Here is an 18,751-nt window from a genome sequence, read left to right as displayed (position 1 = left end):
TGCATAAGATAACGTACCCATTTCCCTAAACAAGAGAGAAGAAGAAGAATAAGACTGGTGTACTGTCATAGTCGACTGTAATGGAAGTCCATAGTGGTCGTAGAATTAGTTCATTAAACTACCACTACTGTTAGAGCAAGGATGCAGAAGTGGGAGGGTTACATAGATACTGTCCTCAATAGTTATGTACTGTGCTTTCAATTTGCTACTTGTACTCTGTGACCCAACTTTCGGCTCAATCACTTTGTGTTATTAATAAGGAGCATTGGTTACAGACTATGTCTTTCTTTCTTCATATAGTTGCTCCTTCTTCCAAATCAACAACAAGGAGGGAGCAGGCTAGATTGGCCCGGCAACGGAGGCTGGAGGCCACAGTCGCCGAGTATCGGCGGCTGGTGGCCCTGGAGGAGGAGGAGGACACGCAGTCGAGCGGGGCAACATCTTCGACTGCATCCTCCTCCGTGACTAAACCAGCGGGACCGAGCCGGGCTAAGAAAGCCGACCGCCACCGCCAAGCACCGGAAACACCAGCTGCCCCCCACAGGAGCTGCAAGGAACGCCAACACCGCCTACGAGTCCGCATGTCCAACCTGGAGCAGGAGGTCCTGAGGTATAAGACCTTGGTTAAGGGCCTCCGCTCCGAGCTTGCCACCCTCCGCAAGGAGTATGATGCCCATGCCGCATCATGCACCAGCACCAGCACCCTCCAGTAGTGGAGTGTCCCTTGCCCTTTTTTTATAGACTTTTGGGGGGTGGGATTTGGGAGTTGGGATCGTTTTGGGACGTTTCAGAGACAATCGTTGGGGTTAGGGTGGGTGAGGGAGATTATTTTGTTAGGGATAAATAAATATATTTTTCAACTACTTTATCTGACCATACCTGTTTTTTACTGCTTTTCAGTCTGGTGGGTGGGGGGCGGGGGTGTAACAGTAACTTTGTTTTCCTGAACAGTCGTAGGACTTTAGTAGTACAACCGTCAAACTCTTGTCTACTCCGAAATAATACTCCATTATACTACCTCCCACCAAACGCTTATCTTACCTGTAATTTGTGTTAGAAATTAGGGCTAGGCCCAGGGCTGGCTCCAGGTGAAATGGGGATTAACGTTGTCATTCCTGGGCGGGTGACATTTCCTCATTGCGGTGTTACTAGTGGTGTGACACAGTGGCAGTTGCATGCCTATGGAAAAAAAGAAAACGAAACCTTGTTTGTACTCCTTACTGTAGCATTACAACGGTTACGGTACGATCGAGAAAATAGCAGGTGACAGTACACTAGAACAGTGCCATAATGTAGCCTAACAAATGGTAAAGTATTGCAAGTATAACTAGTACTTGCGTTGAATTTATTTGACATTGGCTACTACTACTAGAAGATATAGTACTGAAGCTGAGTAAGTCTAGAAGATATCCTCGTATTCCTTCACCAGCCTGTTGCTGCTATCACCTTATCCTCCCCAGCAAGTGTGTGGAATTATTGATGTCATTTTAGTCAGACATCAAGCAAAACAACACAGCCCGGGGGAAGAGGGTTAGGGTTTGTAAAATGGATGGGAATGGGGGTTTCTTTTTGGGTAGGTTTTGTTGAGAGAAGAAAAAAAAAGCAGAGCATGGACAAACAATAATTGAAGATACAGAGTTTACAGACAATCTTTGGTTACAAAGTAAAGGTAAGCACATGCAGTCACACTCATAGAATAAAAGACAACAATGGATACTGTATCTGTATTGCGTATGTTGTTGGAGTTGTCCTGTTGAAATTGGTAAGTAAGTTGCATGCAGCAAACAATTCCTCTTATTGGCGGCACTCCTCCATTCCAGCTGACGCTTCGTCCATCAATGTGGTGGTGACCACTGACAGAAGAGACACCCTGTCCACTGCCTGCCTGGCGGATGTTGACTGAAACCCGGCCTGTAATTATTGAACGGAAAACAGGAAGTGCTATTACAATACCACTGATAAATAAATAAAAGGTATGTACGCTGTGTGGTTCAAAAAGTCACACTTTGATGATGCCTAGCAGAAAAATGGTTACAAAACGTACTTTGAAAGTAACAGTAGACCCAAATACAGACCGTGGATTGTATTCAAACCACTTGCCTGCAAGCAAAAGTATCCATAGCCAGCATCGCTCCAACAGTGCTCTACAACAACAGAACCGCGTTGCAATAGAACCCCCCTAAACACATGCAATCCTGCTGCTAGGGCTAACCCTAACGAACCCTAACTTACAAAGTGCCAAAACTGGTGTTTCCTTATGGATTTTGTCCAACTAACTTCTAGCCGGTATTAGACCTTCCCAGGAATGCCCCAGGCAAGACCCGCCAACCCACCCGCAAAAAAACACCCGACACAACACCACCAAACAGCGAAAAAGCTAAATCTCATACTTACAATGTCTCTCGGCCTTCGGTCCAAACGCGGCGCTGTGCAGCTAGGTCGTCATCATCATCATCAATCATCATAACTCCTGTTTTCCACCACGGATTTCCTGAAAAGCAAATGCAATCAAGATTAGACTGTCGCAGCAGTGCTTCGACAGAGACCCCGGCCGCAACCCACCCACGAACAGCAGGAAGCCCCCCAAAACGCTACATTGAGCAAGATGTCTGAAGAAATGGCAAAAAAAAGGCTGTTCCTTATGGATTTTGTCCAAAACACTTGTATCCGGTATTAGACCTTCCCAGGAAAGCCCCAGGCAAGACCCGCCGGCGCCAACCCACCCGCAAAAAAACACGCGACACAACACCACCAAACAGCGAAAAAGCTAAATCTCATACTTACAATGTCTCTCGGCCTTCGGTCCAAACGCGGCGCTGTGCAGCTAGGTCGTCATCATCATCAATCATCATAACTCCTGTTTTCCACCACGGATTTCCTGAAAAGCAAATGCAATCAAGATTAGACTGTCGCAGCAGTGCTTCGACAGAGACCCCGGCCGCAACCCACCCACGAACAGCAGGAAGCCCCCCAAAAGCTACATTGAGCAAGATGTCTGAAGAAATGGCAAAAAAAAGGCTGTTCCTTATGGATTTTGTCCAAAATACTTGTATCCGGTATTAGACCTTCCCAGGAATGCCCCAGGCAAGACCCGCCGGCGCCAACCCACCCGCAAAAAAACACCCGACAACACCCCCAAACAGCGAAAAAGCTAAATCTCATACTTACAATATCTCTCGGCCTTCGGTCCAAAGTAACGCGCTGTGCAGCTAGGTCATCATCAATCATCATAACTCCTGTTTTCCACCACGGATTTCCTGAAAAGCAAATGCAATCAAGATTAGACTGTCGCAGCAGTGCTTCGACAGACACCAAAAATTACACACAAACCCCCGGAACCCCGCCAAAGAGCACCTCAAAGGCAAGCAAGTCAGCAAAAACGGCAAGAAATTTTCACCTCATATTTGGTCCAAAACACTTTTGTCCATTATTAGAGCTTCACAGCAATGGGCCCAAAACCGTCAACTCACCCGCAAAGAAGTACAACACCCCCACAAGTGCTGAGTCTTTCTTCATTGTGCGTAATCCAGCACTCTGCTTGGAGGGAAATCGCAGTCTGGAGGAGGAGGATAGAGGAGCATGTTCTTCAGAACTTGTGAACCTGAGGAATGTAGACTGCGGCACCTTCAAATCAATAAGCAAACAAGTGAAGACAGTTCTGATGATGGTCTTCTTTTTGGGATTAGGTGATTAAAGTTTGAATTAAATTAACTGTGCAAAACAAAGAAAGAGAGACACAAAGCACACAGGAATAAAAGTGAATAAGGACGAAAAAGAAAGTTCTTGATTGATTGTCTCATTTTCAGGGCTCGGTGTCAGGGAATAAGAACAAGATTTCGTCATCATACTCTGCGAATTCAGGCTGGATGAGGTCAGTGGCACCGAACAGAGAAAAAATCCCCTCATCTACGTTGCTGTCCTCATCGTCTTCATGTGGCGTGCTTTCTCGCACTTTGTAATCTGGTGGTATGAGGTGCTGATTCATCTTGATCATTGTCAGCCGCTCCACATTTTTGGGCGATAGGCGGCTCCGTTTGGCAGTTACAATGCCACCAGCAGCACTGAAAACACGTTCAGAAGACACACTTGCGAGTGGGCAAGACAAATAGTTTATAGCCAGGTTGTAGAGCTGTGGCCACAATTGTTTTTTGCCATGCCAATACTGCAATGGCTCCTCATTAAGAAAGACCACTGTTGAGTCATTCAGATAGTCCTGCACCATCGACTCAAGGTCATCAACTGTTCCTCCACTTTGCTTACTTTTTGCTGTGCCTGTGACATTTTTTAGAGAACCATACCCCATCAAACTTAGCCAATCCTCCTCCCCAGCCACTGTTAGTGTTGTCATTGTGTGTGGTGCAGATGATCCAGTTGCCGGTGTCTTTAACGGCTGAGAGGTCACTTGTGCCCCAGCCACAGGTGCAGAAGTGGATTCTTGTGACTGCGGATGGCCTGCTGATGCTGATGCTGATGTACTGGCTTCTCCTTCAATAACCTGCCGTTCTTTTTCAAACCTCTTGGCTGACCAGGCTAACCAATGTTTGTACTTTTGAACATCTGCATCAGCGAAAGGAAAGAATGCGTTGTCTGCCAGCGCCTTTTTGTAGCGTGGATCCAGAATAGTAGCACAAATGTAATGCTGATCTGAGTTGATGTTTTTAAGACGTTCATCACCACGTAGGCGATGTAATAATTTCTCAGACAAAATGAAATGGTTTTTTTTTTTTTCATCTTTTTCAAACTCAGAAGAAACCGCCATCAGTTGGTGCTCCAGTATGCACAACAATGGGATAGCTTTTCCCAAATTACAGTCCTCCTGGCTGACTGCACGCGTGAAGAACTCAAAAGGACGAAGCATGTCTGTCAGGCTTTTAACTATGGCCCATTGCGCCTTACTCATCCGCAGGTCCTCCTTCTGAGATGTAGCCTCTGTCAAGAAATAGTGATCGAGTACCGTATACTGCTCATGCAGACGCTCAAGCATGTAGAAGGTTGAGTTCCAACGTGTTGCCACCTCCTGGATGAGTGCTTTCACTGGCATTCCACGTTGAAGTAGCAGTCTCCGCAGATGCTTCCGGGCCTTAAAAGAATGGCTGAAATGGTTGCACATTTTGCGGCAGGTGGCCATTACCTCGAACGCTGGACTCTCTTTATCACTCAAGAATTTTTGAACTACCAGGTTGATACAGTGCGCCAAACACGGCACTCTAACATGGTGACCCTGTGACATGGCCTTAACTACATTGGCGCCATTATCCGTGGAAACATAACCAATCTTGCGTTTTAGGGGGGATAGCATTGACAACACCTTTTTGTCAAACTCTTCCAAAAGGTTTTCTGCTGTGTGACTTTTCTCCAAGGCAAACATGGCTAGTGTTGCATGTTTCCGAGCAGCTTTGAAAACTTGGTCCGGGTCAACACCTGCGTTTAGCTTTGCTATAACACCTGAAAAAGAGACCCAGTGTGCAGTGATGCACATGTAATCATCGCCTGGGCCACTGGTCCACATGTCTGTTGTCAGATGTATTGTGTGAACAGCACTCTTCTGCAAAGCTGCCCCAATCGCCTGCAGCACATCTTCATGTAGTGCTGGAACCGCAACTCTGGCAAAATAGAACCGGCTCGGAACCTTCCATTTAGGGCAGAGCGTTGCAACTAATTCAAGAAAACCTACCGCTTCTACAAAAGAAAAAGGTAGAAGGTCCACAGCTAGCATTTTAGCCAGCTTAGTGTTATACAGACGCGTCAGTGGGTGGTTGCGTTCATATGGCACGTCTGAAGTAAGCATTGTTCTAATGTTGGCCTGGACCAAGCATTTACGGGCTGATAATGACTTCGTTGACCCAATTTTGCTCGCTGGTGAACTTTTGTGCGTTGGTGTCTCACTCGCTCCAACACTCTTAGTGTGCCTCACATTGGGTGTGCTGCTGAGAGGGGTACTGGGTGTAAGGGAAGTGTTTGACACGTCTTCTTCCTGCTCGTCAACATCAGATGAAACATCAACGTTTCCTTGATTTTGGCCTTTCTTGATCGCAGCTAGGTGCGCAAACCATTGGACACCGTGCTTTCTGTCAAGATGACCACTCTGGCCGCCGGTACCATAGTTGCTACCTGGCTTACCACGACTAACTGCAAGCTTACAAAGGGTACAAATGGCAAACCTTGGATTTTTGGGACAAACAGTAAAGAAGTCCCAAACTGGGGACTTGAAGTGTCTGTGGGACCTGGAGGAGGCGGCGATACTGGTGGTGGTGGTGGTCATGAAGCTAATGCCAGATGAAGTGGAGGATCTGGATTGGCCAACTTTTGTACGTTTTCCACTTTCACCGCCACTAATTAAGGTCGAGGTTGACGCAGGTCTCTTCTTGCCAGAAAGAAATATGGAAGCGGGACGAGTTGGTGTACTACTTAACTCCAATGATTGTGGTGTTTCCACTGCCTCCTCATCGACAACATCATCATCATCATCATCACGCGCAGCAGCTCTTCGGGCTAGGGTCAAAATGTCTGTTTGCTGCATGCCCGCTGGGGCTGCAGTGACCTTTATGATGACTGGGTCGTCGTTGGCAGAGTCTTCATCAGCAGCAGTATCCGCCACTTCTTGTTGAGCCTCATCACACTCCATAAGTCTGAGACTTTGGACGAGCTTCCTTTTACGCTTAAGTACCTTTGTTGGATCATGGTGTGCCTCACTCTCAGACGGCTGTGGTGCTGGTTCCCAAGTTTGATCCGTATCATCAGAAGGAGGTGTGCTTGAAGAGGATGTAGACACCACCCTTGATCTCTTCCTTGCTAGGGTTGTGGAAGACAATGAAGGATCATCAGGAGGAGTGGCTTCCTCAAATGATACCTCGCCTTGATTGTCGATTTCCTGATGTGCCCCTACTTCGGGAGGAACAACTATTGTGGGCACTTGTTGTGACCCTCCATGCACCTCTGCATGCGCATCTCCTTGCGCTGCCTCTCCTTCCACATGTACTTGGGCTTGTACTTGCACATGTGATTGTTGTTGCCGCTGTGGTTGTTCAACACTCGTCAGATGAGCTACAACAACCTGTGTTGATTGAGGGACATTGCTGCTGCTTTCTTGCGATGAGCCAACATCACTGGTCGATGGTGATTGAAGAAGTATACTGGCTGCCTCTGCAGCACTCAAGGGCTTGGACTTAAGTTGGCGTGGTGGTGGTGGTGGCACTGAGCCCAATGGAGCGGGGGTGCTGCTGCCAGCTTGGTCCCCAGCAGATCCCGCTGCAGCTGCTGCAGGCATACTTTTTTTTTTACTCACAAAAAAAGGGGCGGGCGGCACACCAGTGTCCTTGGTAACTTGCTTCTTCTGCTCCTTACTGGCACCTTTCTTGCTAGAGGAGCTACGGGTTACTTTTTTTGGGGCCATCTTCTTCAGAGCAGGTCAGCAGGCAGCAGTTGCACGAGTTGCAGAGGGTTCTGTGTCCAGACGTGACGTCGCGTGACGTTATGCTGCACACACCGCTGCAGGACTTCTTCCTGGCACTGGTGGTTCTATTGAGTCTTCTTGTGCACCTAAAAGCAATGGAAGACAGAGGAACATCAGTTCAGTTATACACCCCAAAAAATCGACAAAACACAGAAAAATGAGCACAATCCCATGCCATCCATGATGTTTACATTGAAGACACCCCACAGAAAGACTAGGGACATGCAAGTATGCAACACTCACTACCCCTGGGCATAAGGGATGAAAAGTAGGCAAAATAAGTGCAGGCCTCAGACACTGCCTCTCCTCAAAATGGCCCCCTTACACCCCAAGCACATGTTGCTGCCTGTACCAGCCAGCACTCAAGATGGCCACCACCACCACCCACATGGCCAGTCCACATCAACAGTACACCCCCAAAAAACAGAAAAACAGCCAGAAATCACCACAATCCAATGCCATCCATGATGTTTACATCAAAGAGAGTGAGACAACACCACAGGCACACTCAGTCCATGCACCACCACCACCCCTGGGCAAGCAAAAGGCCACACCAGCAGCCCCCCAAAAACGACAAAAAAAAAATAAAATAAGCACAATCCCAGCCCATCCATGGCCTCAATTATGTTTAAATTCAAGAAGACACCCCACAGAAAGACTAGGCCCATGCAACACTCACCACCCCTGGGCAAAGGGCCACACCAGCAGGCCCAAAAAAACGACAAAAAACAATAAAATCTGCACAATCCCAGCCCATCCATGGCCTCAATGGTGTTTAAATTCAAGAAGACACCCCACAGAAAGACTAGGCCCATGCAACACTCACCACCCCTGGGCAAAGGGCCACACCAGCAGGCCCAAAAAAACGACAAAAACCAATAAAATCTGCACATTCCCAGTCCATCCATGACCTCAATGGTGTTTAAATTCAAGAAGACACCCCTCAGAAACACTAGGCCCATGCAACACTCACTACCCCTGGGCATAAGGGATGAAAAGTAGGCAAAATAAGTGCAGGCCTCAGACACTGCCTCTCCTCAAAATGGCCCCCTTACACCCCAAGCACATGTTGCTGCCTGTACCAGCCAGCACTCAAGATGGCCACCACCACCACCCACATGGCCCGTCCACATCAACAGTACACCCCCAAAAAACAGAAAAACAGCCAGAAATCACCACAATCCAATGCCATCCATGATGTTTACATCAAAGAGAGTGAGACAACACCACAGGCACACTCAGTCCATGCACCACCACCACCCCTGGGCAAGCAAAAGGCCACACCAGCAGCCCCCCAAAAACGACAAAAAACAATAAAATAAGCACAATCCCAGCCCATCCATGGCCTCAATTATGTTTAAATTCAAGAAGACACCCCACAGAAAGACTAGGCCCATGCAACACTCACCACCCCTGGGCAAAGGGCCACACCAGCAGGCCCAAAAAAACGACAAAAAACAATAAAATCTGCACAATCCCAGCCCATCCATGGCCTCAATGGTGTTTAAATTCAAGAAGACACCCCACAGAAAGACTAGGCCCATGCAACACTCACCACCCCTGGGCAAAGGGCCACACCAGCAGGCCCAAAAAAACGACAAAAACCAATAAAATCTGCACATTCCCAGTCCATCCATGACCTCAATGGTGTTTAAATTCAAGAAGACACCCCTCAGAAACACTAGGCCCATGCAACACTCACTACCCCTGGGCATAAGGGATGAAAAGTAGGCAAAATAAGTGCAGGCCTCAGACACTGCCTCTCCTCAAAATGGCCCCCTTACACCCCAAGCACATGTTGCCTGTACCAGCCAGCACTCAAGATGGCCACCACCACCACCCACATGGCCAGTCCACATCAACAGTACACCCCCAAAAAACAGAAAAACAGCCAGAAATCACCACAATCCAATGCCATCCATGATGTTTACATCAAAAAGAGTGAGACAACACCACAGGCACACTCAGTCCATGCAACACTCACCACCCCTGGGCAAAGGGCCACACCAGCAGGCCCAAAAAAACGACAAAAAACAATAAAATCTGCACAATCCCAGCCCATCCATGGCCTCAATGGTGTTTAAATTCAAGAAGACACCCCACAGAAAGACTAGGCCCATGCAACACTCACCACCCCTGGGCAAAGGGCCACACCAGCAGGCCCAAAAAAACGACAAAAAACAATAAAATCTGCACAATCCCAGCCCATCCATGGCCTCAATGGTGTTTAAATTCAAGAAGACACCCCTCAGAAACACTAGGCCCATGCAACACTCACTACCCCTGGGCATAAGGGATGAAAAGTAGGCAAAATAAGTGCAGGCCTCAGACACTGCCTCTCCTCAAAATGGCCCCCTTACACCCCAAGCACATGTTGCCTGTACCAGCCAGCACTCAAGATGGCCACCACCACCACCCACATGGCCAGACCACATCAACAGTACACCCCCAAAAAACAGAAAAACAGCCAGAAATCACCACAATCCAATGCCATCCATGATGTTTACATCAAAGAGAGTGAGACAACACCACAGGCACACTCTGTCCATGCACCACCACCACCCCTGGGCAAGCAAAAGGCCACACCAGCAGCCCCCCAAAAACGACAAAAAACAATAAAATAAGCACAATCCCAGCCCATCCATGGCCTCAATTATGTTTAAATTCAAGAAGACACCCCACAGAAACACTAGGCCCATGCAACACTCACTACCCCTGGGCATAAGGGATGAAAAGTAGGCAAAATAAGTGCAGGCCTCAGACACTGCCTCTCCTCAAAATGGCCCCCTTACACCCCAAGCACATGTTGCCTGTACCAGCCAGCACTCAAGATGGCCACCACCACCACCCACATGGCCAGACCACATCAACAGTACACCCCCAAAAAACAGAAAAACAGCCAGAAATCACCACAATCCAATGCCATCCATGATGTTTACATCAAAGAGAGTGAGACAACACCACAGGCACACTCAGTCCATGCACCACCACCACCCCTGGGCAAGCAAAAGGCCACACCAGCAGCCCCCCAAAAACGACAAAAAACAATAAAATAAGCACAATCCCAGCCCATCCATGGCCTCAATTATGTTTAAATTCAAGAAGACACCCCACAGAAAGACTAGGCCCATGCAACACTCACCACCCCTGGGCAAAGGGCCACACCAGCAGGCCCAAAAAAACGACAAAAAACAATAAAATCTGCACAATCCCAGCCCATCCATGGCCTCAATGGTGTTTAAATTCAACAAAACAGTTGTATCATGCACCCATAACCAACCCTGGTCCTACTGGATACTGTGGCTACCCACAATATAATTTATTTAATTTTCTGAAAAAGTTCCAAAATTGTACTTGCAGCAACTGTAATGCCCCAAACAAACTTACTTGTGAAAGTTGATTTCTAATCCAAAAGTGATCCAAAGACAGTCAAAAAGGCCTCAAATCCAAATATCCAGCAGCACCCACAAAAAGTAATCCTTCCAGCTCCAGATCCAAATGAAAGTGACCAGGAGATGGACAAAGCACTGGGAGGAGCCTGCTGGACAGGAACAGGAAGTTGGAGACTGTGGGGCACTTCCTTCCTCCCCCCCCCCCCCAAAATGGACTCCTTGCAAAAAAAAAGGCCATGCAAATGTCAACCTGAGGAGTGATTCTGATAAAAATCATAATTTTCTGAAGGTTTATCCTGTTTGCTGGTGATTTTCTTGTGCGAAATTGCAAAATCTCTATTTCGCAAGTGCGAGATTGTTCCTTTCCGCCGCAACTACATGTTCGCAATTGCGAACTCTCGCGAGGTGTGCTGTGCAAGGTGGCAAGCCGCGAGTACGTATTCGCGGGCGACAAACTCCCGCGGGAACACGCAGCAAGATCTAAAATGGCGCGTCACTCGCAAAGAAAAACAACTCGGCAAACGCTAAAATGACGGAAAGTGAACGCCGTGCACCACGCCGCGCGCCGCAACCAAGCAAAAAATCCGCCGCGAGCGGATTCACGGATTTTCGACAAATTCGCGAGCGTTCGCGGATTGCGGATTTGCCGAAAATCCGAAAAATCCGCGAGCGGAGCGGATTTTACGCCCATGCTTAATAAGTACATATGATGAGTGAGTACATGTATGAGTGACTATATAGAACTGTTGGTGAATGAGTGGATGTGTATGTAGATTTTGGAATCACTGAATAGGTTTTTCTAACTGGTATTGGTATCTCAATTTTTTTGAAAATTTTAGTTTCTATTTTTGAAGGTGTGTATCAATGGTTATATTACGCTGAGAGGAGGTCTGCCACTCTTTCACAAGGATGATGTCATCAGTGATGTTATGAGTGATTTCACTGACCATGTCATGAGTGATGTAATATGTGACGTCATCAGCAGTGCATTGCGGGCGCGCGAGATATAGTTAGCTGAACTAACTATAACGGGGGAATTTCAATGGTTTTGTATGAGTGGAATGTCCGGCTAGCTATAACATGTGTGAAACCTATGGTTTTTTCAGTGAATTTCTAAGGATTTTTATATGCTAATTCCTAACTATAACGTGGCTGAAACCTATGGTTTTTTCTGTGAATTTCAAAGGTTTTTTAAATGCTAATTCCTAACTATAACGTGGCTGAAACCTATGGTTTTTTCAGTGAATTTCAAAGGTTTTGTAAATGATAATTTTTAAATGTATTAATTATTTTTTTATACTAATTTACTACATTGTTTTAAAGTATTTATTTCTAGATATTTTATTTTTTTAAATTACATTACATATTTTTAATATAAATTGAAAAAAAAATGTTTTTAAAAATATTGAAATTGCAATATTTTTTTTATTTTTATTTTTTTTAATGTATATGGTGGCCGTCTGCATAGCCTATGTCCTTCTGCTGCAACTGCCCTTTCCAAAGCTGTATTCGGGGTTGTGATCGGTGCTGTGGTTACTGAGATTACCTGTCTCAAAGGTTTGGGCTCTCTCTTTATAATATTAGTATGGATATATCCATTTGTCTCCGTCCTCTCATTGGATACTTCCAAAAAACGGCAACGGACCACTAAGCAGGTGCTTACATTGATTTATTTTGTGCAGATATATATGCTGCAAAATTATCTCCATCATCGGGGGCCTCCAACCATGCAGGGTGGCATCTGTTGATGGGGACACAGATAAGTAAGCACCAAAAGAAATAACAGAAGCCAATTCACAGTTACACTGCCACGTTCATTTTCACCCTGTAGAGGCTGCATGTTTATAATCCTTTTATTCCTGACGCGTTTCAGCAGTGACACCTTAGTCAAAGGTTTAGAGTTTTGCTTTAATCAAACCCAGATGCTTTAAAATTCTTTCTGTTTGGGAATGCTTACCATCACTTTCGATGTGGTGGTAAAAAATGTATGTTTCCCAACTGGACTTTGGTCACAAAACATTATTACATAAGCTAAATCCGTATTTGAAGTGGATTCCCCTTACATGCCCTTCCAAATACGGATCCTATATTTATTCTAAAACCCAAATTATAATTCGGAAACATGTTATCCAATCGCAATATGGGTTTGATATGTTTAAAAATCAGCATTTGGCGGTCGCAAAGGCTCAAATGTGAACTTTGCTACTGTAAAATCGATCGATTCATCAGGCCCATGGTTCTGATTGGCTTCACAGGAGAATAGATACGACACAGTGATTTAGGACTATCTGCTAGGCTTTATTCAAGAATGTGTATTTGGACTGGCCAAAGGCCAAGAGTTCTTAAGTTTGGAGCAGTGGGTGCTGCCCTATTACAGGGTGAATGGGAGTGGTGGGGCATGCCTGGGATGAGTTCTAAAGAAGGTATTGAATCTTGGGTGGCGAAATCCAGCTTTGCTTTTTGTTCCATGGAATAGCATGGGTTTTGGTGTTGAGTTGAGATGCCGTCATTAGATCTAGGCAGCAAATGCGAAGTCCCCAGATTGTATGAGTTCTTTAGGGATAGCAAATCTAATCTCGGCAGCAGCAGAAGTAAAACATCAGCGGTTCTGACAGTGTAGATTTACTGCATAAATATGTAACCATGGTACAACTAGGAACAGAATTGTCCTGGATCTATAAGGTCAGCCGAAGAGCCTTAGGCACGCAGTGGTTTCAGTGGTTGTAAGTAACAAAGTTGACTATTTAAATGTTGACTGCATTACAGTCATGTGGAATTTGTCAAAGTGCCCCTACTGTAACAAAGTCCTTTTTATTACATGAATTCTGTAATTTGTGTAACTTTACCGTAATAACCTCATAGTACCCCTTAATGATTTCCTTTCCTAAACCCTTAAAAACTTGAACTAACCCTTTTGCTACCCTTCCCTGAACCGTAAAAAACCTTACTTACCCTTAATGCTACCCCACCCTGAAAAATAAAAAATAAACCTTACTCCCCCATAACACTACTAATCCTTGGAACCCTATCAACCCGTTACTGCTGCTGAACAGTTCCCTTATCAGAGATGTAGAAGCCCCTAACTACCCCTTAATGTTACCAATGCCTGTAAGAGACCAGCCCCTTACTACGTATTAATGCCTCCCCTCCCTGAATACTAAAAACGCCTCATTGGTGCCCTTCTACCTTCCCCACTTCATTCTAAATGCTCCTCTCTAAGTTAACCGGAGGATGCCCCTTACCTCTGTTACCAGTACACTTACCTTTCCCTGTAAGAGAAGTTTTTGTTTTTTTGGGTTCCACACCTTATTCTCATTTTATTTTTTCAGCCGATGACATTTTTGACACAACTTTTTTCCAGTTTACTTTTTACCCCCCAAATATGTTTACTGTGGCAGTCACAGTTTCACTGAAGTACCACTCTGATCACCCTAGTCTATTTTGAAGGAAGTTATGCATTTGGAAGGGAGGCATACTTGTGAGTCCTCCGTCCATGTTTTGTTTAAAATGTGACAGGTATGTGTTGTAGCTTTGGCCTGTTTTATAATGATTGTTTCCTTTACCTTGTCTTCATGCTTATTTTTTTTCATGATGCTGCTAGTGATGGCATGAAGTACCACTTTAGGACTGCAAGTGAGTTGGACCCAACGAGAAGCTGTCCTGAGACTGGATGCTAACATTATTATTATTATGCTCTTCATGGGGCGTGTAAGACATTGGATTATTATTTTGGGAGGGTGACTACCCACCTCATGGAATAATCACAACCCTTGTCCGGTTAAACTCTCAAAGTTACTAAATTAATTTAAGCCCTACCCACTGGTAGCTATGGCACAGAGCAGACTGGCAGGCTTCACTTGAATGCAATGTGTAATGTATTTATACAGCACCAAATCACTAATAAAGTTGAAATGCATAGGAATGAAAATCCCAAAATGAATTAGAAACATAGAGTACAATTTAATAAAAAAAGATACAAAAATGACCAAACCCAAAAGGACAACCTGAGATGCGACTTTTTAAAGTTGTAAGTAGAAATAGCACTAATAGGTACCAAGTGTCTATAGTAGTAAATGGTCCCAGTAGAACAGTACTTGGGTGTAATTTGACGCTGACCACAATGGAGTGCAGGTCAGACTAACCATGTTCCTCCTGATCAAAGAACTTACCTTTTTACTTTAGTCCTGTGTTGGAACTGGCCCTTCTTGCAGGGTTATCCCCAAACATTTTGCTTCTTCCTCCCGTATTGTTCCTGACCTGTAGCTGTTGGCAATAGGACTTTGGGGACTTTACCACTGCTGATCAGTGCTAAAGTGCATATGCTCTCTGTGTAAATTGTCATTGTGATTGGATAAACATTATTGGCATATTTGTATTACCAAGAAGTCCCTAGTAAAGTGCACTGAGTGTGCCAGGGCTGGTGATGACAAATGCTACTAGTGGACCTGCAGCACTGATTGTGCCACCCACATGAGTAGCCCTAAAATGATGTCACAGGCCTGCCACTGCAGTGCCTGTGTGCAGTCTGTGAACTGCCATGTCCTCCTGGTCAGTGTCCCCACTGACCAGGCCTAACCCTTCCCTTTCTGTGCACCTTGGTCACCCCTATGGAAGGCCCAAGGTACCCCCTTGGGCAGAGTGCAGTGTATGTGAAAGGTAGAGCATGTACTTGTGTAGGTGACATGCTCTGGTAGTGAATTACAGTCATTTTCGTTTTTCACTGCTGCAAGGCTATTTTGCTCCATAGGCTATCATGGGGGATGCTGGCTACAGTGGCTACCAGCATATCTTCTCATAGGAACAAGATAGGACATAAAAGTCTGGTATCCCTGAACTCAGAATTTAATAACACATCTTTTAGGAAAGGTTGTTTTTAAATCCTGTGTTTGAGAGCAGCACTTTTAGAAAGTAACTGTTCTCTTGTCTGACCTTTCTGTATGCCTTGGCCTGTTTGTGAATTGACTTTATGGTTTGAGAGTGACAGGGGCTGGGGAGCCCCCAGGAGGCTGGCTGGGCCCTGGGCTGAATAACTGCATTTGCAACTTGAGTGGTGGGAGGAGATAGCACCAGGGCCTGAATAGGGCTGTACCTGCCTTCCACAATGCTGGCTCCAACTCCTGCTAGGCGGCTGACGACCCTGCCCCTCACTCTGAAAGGAAAGGAGAAGCCAGAAAAACAAAGTGCTCAAGGAACACCCAGAACTGGTTCAGACCGGGCTCAGGGCCCACTTGCACAAAGAGAACAAAGACTTTTAGGGGTATAAGTACAGGACCCCTGACAACAGAAAATTATATCATCCTGGAATCAAGAAGGAACCTCTGCCAAGGAGAAAGCTGAAACTGAAGAAGGAAGACTGTCCTGCTGTTGCTCTGCTGGACTGACCCGCTGTTGCTTTGCTGCCAAGGAGAGGGGAAGGACTTTGCTTTGTGCTGTGTCCCCTTGCTTGAAGGAATCTCCAAGGGCCTGAGAAGAGCTGTCTCCCTGTTCTGAAGTCCCAGGAACAAAAGGACTTCACCCCCAGCTTCCCTGAACTCTACTGAGAGAGTTCTGTCCTTCCTGGAGTGTGTGGCCCATGTGTGGTACCTCTAGAAGTTGTACCTGTGTTGGGAAGCTAGAAACCACGCTTTTAAAGACTTTCTGCAAGTTTTGTTGCATCGCTCGCTTGTGGAGCGCATCCCCGACAGTGCGAGGAAATTCCCGCCGCTACGAAGGCCGAGATCGTCACAGCGCCATCGCATCCATCGTTTGTGGGATGCACCAGACCGGTGCGGGAAGATTACCATCGCTGCGAGTGTTGTCGCAGAGCCTGTCGTCGCTGAGTGAGATCGTCGCGCCGCTTGCTTGCGGACCGCATCACGTCGCGAGTGTCATCGCAGAAGCCATCGCATCGAGGAGCTGCGAGAGAGAGATCACCACTGGTCCGCGCATCGTTGCCCCGGAGATCGTCGCAACTCCAAAGATCATTGCATCGTGCCTTTGCGAGAGAAAACTTCCTACGGAACCTGCGCACCGGAATCCATACAAGTCCGCCTTCCTCCCCATACAGACCGTCTTCGTCGCAACACGCCTGCTGCTGCAGCGGGGTTGTCACATCGCCTCCCCAGGGTCTCAGGAGCAACGCATCGCTTGTTTTCCACCGCACCAGCTTCTGCTTTGGAACTTTGTCGCATATAAAAGGTACTGTTGACTAAATGTGTTGCAACTGTGAACTTTTCACGCAACTGTGGATTATTTTATCGCAACCTTAAGAACTCTTGCAACCATATTCTTGAACTGTGTATGTTGGATTTTTGTCATTTTGGTCTTGTGTAGTTTAGATTAAATACCTTTATTTTTCTAAACTGTTGTGGAGTCAGTTTGTGGTGTTTTCACTGTGTTACTGTGAGTGTTGTTACAAATACTTTACACATTGCTTTTGGATAAGCCTGACTGCTTGGGCCAAGCTACCAAGGGGGTGAGCAGAGGTTATCTAAAGAGTGTTTCCTCCTTACCCTGACTAGAAGCAAGGGTCCCTATTTGGACAGTGGTACCTACCTCTGCCAACTAGAGACCCCCAGTTCTAACATCCTTAAAGTCCCAATTCAGGACAGGAGTACAATTCTGAAGCCCACAGGACCTCAGGATAAGCACTTAGAGGCCCACAGGGTGTCAGGCAGAGGCCAAACAGAAGAATCCAGTCTGGGTCTAGTTGCCACTGGTCAGCTGAACAGTGGCAGGTAAAGGCCTCTTGCAGCTTGTTGTGTCCCTGTAGCTTTAACATGAGGTCAACCTTATGACCCTTGGAGTCAACTTCTTTATCCTGGGGAGAGGAGGGTGACAGGTCCAGTCTTCTAGGCTTTCCTAAGAACTCAGACAGCAGATTCAGTCCTCTTCTGATCTTCCACAGGTTCAGGGGTTTTCTGTTGTGGGTGCCTGGAGATGGCATATGTATGCCTAGCACTAGCTAGTGGGTGGAATGACTCCTTGACATGCCCTAAACACTGGGGTAAAAGTTCCCAGAGCCAACCGTACCCACTTTTGACATTTTCAAGAATGCCAAAGGCTTCGGCCACACATAGGGGCCGATTATGATGGCGGACGGACCTGAGTCCGTCCGCCACCATAGCGTAGGAGGGAACCTCCGCATTGCCTGCGGAGTTCCCTCCTGTGCAATTAGGATGTGACCGCCACCCTGGCGGTCACATCCTCAATCTTTAACATTGCGGCGGGTGCAGCTTCAAGCTGCACCCGCCGCAATGTTAAAAGTGCATGCACGGCATTTGCGTGCACAAAGCAGCAGTGCACCCCCCACCCCCCCTTCACCCAGGGGGCCCGCAACGGGCCCCCGAAGTGAAGCTCCGTATGCTTTTCCACGGCGGAAAAGCCGCCGCGGAAAAGCATACTTTGTACTCCATCATAATATGGATGGCGGTGTCTGATAGACACCGCCAGCCATGTTAATGCTTTTCCGCTGCTGCATTAACATGCCCTACTTTTATACACCATACACCCTGCATTATGGTCAATAATGCCTACATTTTAGTGACTTATAAAAATGTAAAAGAAAGGTTTTGACCTGTCAAAAGGGATGATTTTATTGGATCTTTCTGCTGCATTTGATACGGTCCATCATGAGATTTTGGTGGACCGTCTCTGGGAGTGTGGGGTATGGGGTAAAGCCTGGGATCTTCTCAAGTCTTTTCTATCAGACAGAGGGCAGATTGAATCCCTGGCGAAATTTCAGTCAAAACTCTTTACACTGCCATGCGGTGTGCTGCAGGGGTAATCTTCGAGCCCAACACTTTTTAATGTGTATGTCTCATCTTATGGCCCTGTTATCAGGGCCTTTGGATTTGGGATCACATCTTATGCAGATGACACACAAATTGTGGTGTCTCTATTACCCGGCCAATAACTGGGAATAGAT

Source organism: Lissotriton helveticus, chromosome 1_1 (genome assembly GCF_964261635.1).
Source record: "Lissotriton helveticus chromosome 1_1, aLisHel1.1, whole genome shotgun sequence".
NCBI classification, from domain to species: domain Eukaryota; kingdom Metazoa; phylum Chordata; class Amphibia; order Caudata; family Salamandridae; genus Lissotriton; species Lissotriton helveticus.
The sequence above is the reverse complement of the archived record's forward strand: the minus strand, read 5'-3'. Positions refer to the sequence as shown.